Below are 5,112 nucleotides of genomic sequence, written 5' to 3' on the forward strand. Positions count from 1 at the left end.
TTTAAAAGGTTTAAAGTTTTGACTTCAGTACTTTTACTCTATTACATTTTTACAACGGCTAGATTCATGTTCTCCTAATTCAGAGCTTATCTCAATGGTTTATGGCTTTGTACGCTGAAAGGGTCTTATGTAACCGGTGTAGTCTGTCTCTCTCTGCGTTGTGTTGAATGGACAGACGGACACAGAACTCTCTTTGGAAACAACAGAATAATCACAGACACGTCTCCACGTTAGTTCCTAATGCAAGGACTCCTCTCTTGTTCCATGCGGAAATACAGAAGCAAGAGCGACAGTAACACAACACATAATACTATGTAACATACCTGACAAGGAATAATCACAGACACGTCTCCACGTTAGTTCCTAATGCAAGGACTAATGCAAGGACTGAACAAACACTGTATAAATCATTTTGCAACAAGTACAATGCTTATTTTGTTATGCAGAGAACAACAAAGACACCTACCTCGTTCCATGCGGAAATACAGAAGGAAGAGGTGGAGGTGTGGCAAGGCATTTATACGGGGGGCAAGGAGGAGACTTAAAGGAGCTGTGACCTCTAATGTATTCTTATACACATGAACCATGGAGAATTAAGTCAGGCTTTTGGGGTTCATAAACTTCATATTTTGGGGAAACGGACCTAGTCTACTTGGTCTGCCCTGAGGTCTCCTCCCAGAGGAACGTGCATCGAGGACCTCCCTAGCGAGAAACTCAACTCAATATAGGCATCCTGACTAGATGCCCGAACCACCTAAGCTGGCTCTTTTCCAGGCATAGAAGCAGTGACTCTACTCCCGAGTCTCTCTCGCGTGACTGAACGTCTCACCCTATAGAGAGATGCCAGCCATCCGTTGAGCGTTCTCAAATAAACATGAAAAATGGCATCTGAGCCAGTCTATTTTGGAGTGCCGCTTTTTGCACCTTGTTGTTTTATGAGTTAAGATGCCCAACAGAGAAAACTAATTTCGCTCCTATGCCACTAAAATGTGGAACGCCCTACCAACAGCTATAAGAAATGTGAATCCCGGCCTATAGACTCCTTCAAAAATGCTTTCAAGAGCACTTACGGGTGTCTGGAATTCGAAACTGGAAAAGTCCCCCCCCACCTATATACAGGTTTAATGTTTGTGTTTAGTTCAATGTTTGTTTTAAAAATTCCATTAACAATAAAGAGAATGTCATGTTTGTTTTGCATCATTACATCACCTAATCATAGCAACATGAGTTAAAATTCCCTCCTTGATGTTGTAAGATGATAAGAGAAATAATCACACAGGTGTGATTTTTCCATACTGTACACGTTTTTCCCCCTTTTTTTACTTTCTTTAACTGTATATAGGCTGATGATTTCATTTTTTTCAAAGAGGTATATATTGATCACCCCAGCTGGGTCACCTGAGTGAGCTATGATGTTGCGAGACCCGAAACCCCCGATGACCTTGGGATACATCACTAAGGAATAAAGGATACGTCCCAGGTGCATCCTGTGTGTGTGTGTGTGTGTGTGTGTGTGTGTGTGTGTGTGTGTGTGTGTGTGTGTGTGTGTGCCTGAATGAGACTCCAAGCAGCAGTTGCAGAGGTCAATGGGTCGTGCTCAGACAGAAGTACAGACACACACACACACACACTCCGTCACTATGTGAGCGGTTGATGGCATTTCATAACTAGGGGGGACTGATTTGGGTCTGGACCCCCGTTTTTTCACGGATTTTCGAGAATTTCAATAGGATCCAATAAATACAAAAGTGTACAGATGTTCTTTTAAATGAAAAATTAAGTTGTTTTGCTGCTGTGTCATTGCATTGTCATGATATATAATGTAATATAATGAAGTATGTGTAGGCCTACTTGATACGAGATACAGCTTGTTGTCCTAATTACAGCATGTTCATTATTTTTATGAGATGCATCTGAATTATCAAAACATTAGAAAGTAGGCTAGCCGGCGTTGTATCAGATTGTGATAATAATAAAATGATTGAAAGAAAGAACTAGTGTATTGTCTGCACGTGCTGCTTGCTTATTTTATGGACATGTGTACATACTGTTGACTTTTACAACTTTGTCATGAGTAATTCAACAAGAAATATGTATAACTCGCACAAATAAATTGCATTAAACAGTGCTGCCGGCCGGGCGGGTCTTTGCACAACCACTCCGTCATTTAGATATATGCTTGTGACCAAGCGGGTCACAACCCAGGGCACGGAAGGACACGACACAGGCAGTTGTTCTCAAGTAGGCTGTTTATTCCTCTTAAGCCAGGGACGGAGACAAACACTGTCTTCGACTCTCCGTCATTAACAGGAGCCAAAACTAAAATGTATCAAGTCACAGTGTCCTCAATGTGAATCCTATAACCTCAACTAAACAGTCACCGTGTGTGACATTAAACATCCAATTCTAGCAGGCAGGAATGTGGAGTATTGTGTGGCTCTGTCTGGACCCAGCCTCTCACTGCAACTGCAACCGAGAACACAAGCACATTAGCTTCCTTATATACACAGCAGCTGTCCTTCATTTAATTGACACAATCTGCTGCAGGTGCGCCTGTGAGCTGGCAAAGCCAGCCCTGTCACCCTATACTCACAGACACCTTGATCCCGCCCCCTGCCACAATGCTTTATTCTTATCCTGTTGTTTGACTCATATCTTCTGGTCAGTCCAGCAGGGGAGAATGGAATCGAAAGTGCATATAGGGGATCCGGTAGTGCCACAGACCCATTTTCATGTAACACACCACGTTTCAGAACAATGGCCATTGTTTGTTTTTTTTAGTTTTTTAGTTTATCCCACAATATTCAATTTTGCAACCCATTTTTTCACCCAGTGTCAATTATCTATCCGATCCTGGGCGATACACTTCCTCTGCCAAACTGGGGGGACAGCGGACTGACCTCATGCTTCCTTCTATGCATGAGGAGTCCACACTGCTTCTTTTCACCTGACAGGGTGGGTTTCCCCGGCCGGACGTAACGTATGGAAGGAACACGTTATTCCGCATGTGTTTTGTGAGGGTACCTACCCTAGGAGGCACGGGGAGAACATGCAAACTCCACACAGAAAGGCCCTTTCGCCAACCCCGCCTCAGGTATGGGCACTGATTGTGAATGAGGGACCACCACCACCCTGACTTAGAATCAACCTGCTGGGGACCACTGTTGTGTTGGGTGGGGATATATGGGCTAAGATTAGTGCTTTTGTAACACTTGCTATGCATCCCATGTGTATATACATGATACATCCCACTGTTTCTCAACCAATGGTCCATTGAATACTAATAACTTCCCCCTCTTGAGATTCTAACTCCCCTTTTCTGTTGAATTTCTTGACCTCCAACTTGTCAGTAAATGACTACAAGGACAGTCATAGCATAGGTCACCAGGTCATTCAGTTCACTGTTTCCCAACTGTGGAAAGCACATTTTTTAATTCAACAAATCCTACATTTGTACATCCTACAAAGTCTAGCAATGATTATTATGTGAAATTTGTGAGGAATATAGAGGTTTTTAATAGATATATGTTTGTATGTGTGTGTGTGTGTGTGTGTGTGTGTGTGTGTGTGTGTGTGTGTGTGTGTGTGTGTGTGTGTGTCAGTGCGTGCGTGCGTGCGTGAAAGAGACCTTGGTGACACAGAAAACCTTGGTGACACAAGAGCAGGTCAGTTTCAATATGTAACCTATAAGTAAGTGTGTGTGTGTGTGTGTGTGTGTGTGTGTGTGTGTGTGTGTGTGTGTGTGTGTGTGTGTGTGTGTGTGTGTGTGTGTGTGTGTGTGTGTGTGTGTGTGTGTGTGTGTGTGTGTACAGTATGTGTGTGTGACTTTTGCCACAGTTGGCATAACCCATAACCACATCCAAAGTTCGCTGTAGCCATGTCAGCCTGGAATGGGAAGACTTTTTGGGAAACATTTTGACCCCACTGATTAAGGCACACACGATGGCTGAAAACATCTAGGTTGGTGTAACACTTTGACTTCTCATGGTTTTGGATGGTGTAATCAATACTTGTGAATAATATATTTACTAGACTAGAGTACATTTAATGGAAGTAGCCTATATAGACAGACAGACAGACAGACAGACAGACAGACAGACAGACAGACAGACAGACATCACAGTATATACGTATACCTCTATACCTACCTACCTACCTACCTACCTATCTACCTATCTACCTACCTACCTACCTATCTACCTACCTACCTACCTACCTACCTACCTACCTACCTACCTACCTACCTACCTATCTATCTACCTACCTACCTATCTACCTACCTACCTACCTACCTACCTACCTACCTACCTACCTACCTACCTACCTACCTACCAAACCAACCCAAGTTTATGTATTGAGAGTTTACATGGTAAATTATCTGAAAATATTTAGTAACATTATTAATGTGTAAAACGTAAATTTACACAACACTGATGATAATGCTTTCAAACAAGTCTATGAAGCTATCTATGAAATCTATTAAAAAGTTGCAACACAATTGTATAAAGTATTTAGTATACTGGTCAATCAGTATGCACTATGCATGCATATATAAGCACAGACATATTCTCAGAATTGAATGACCCTTTGACATTAAACAAAACCCAGTGTTAAACACGTTATATGGATTTTGTAACACTTCCAACATTTGAATAATAGCTACTGAGATGTCAACTGCCTTTGATGTCTTGCATGCGCTAACAGAGTAGGCTTATTCAAAGAATATAAGCCACTTTATTCTATTGTTATCACAGGCCTAGTAGTTTTTAGACTGCTGCATTGCGCAAAGGTTTGCCTTTCTATTTGTTTGGAGTATTGTTGGTAACATGCTAGATATTGCCAATTCAGTGTGGAATGGGGATGGCCAGAGCTGTAGATTTGAGGCTTACTAAACTAAGTTGGACATAATATATGTCACAAAAATCAGGACTATAGTAACTTCACTTGACTTGTATTCAGTGCTTTTATGGAGGCCATAAAAGCATTTTATTTAGAGTAGCCAATTAATTTATTAGCCCGTTTTCCTCCCCAATTTAGTCGCTGTGCCAATTGATACCCCGTCTGGCTTTCGAAGACAGGCCAGTTGTGTTCACATTGACGCCCAACGAAGCC

The sequence above is a fragment of the Protomyctophum bolini genome (genome assembly GCF_963924005.1).
Source record: "Protomyctophum bolini genome assembly, chromosome: 10".
NCBI lineage: Eukaryota > Metazoa > Chordata > Actinopteri > Myctophiformes > Myctophidae > Protomyctophum > Protomyctophum bolini.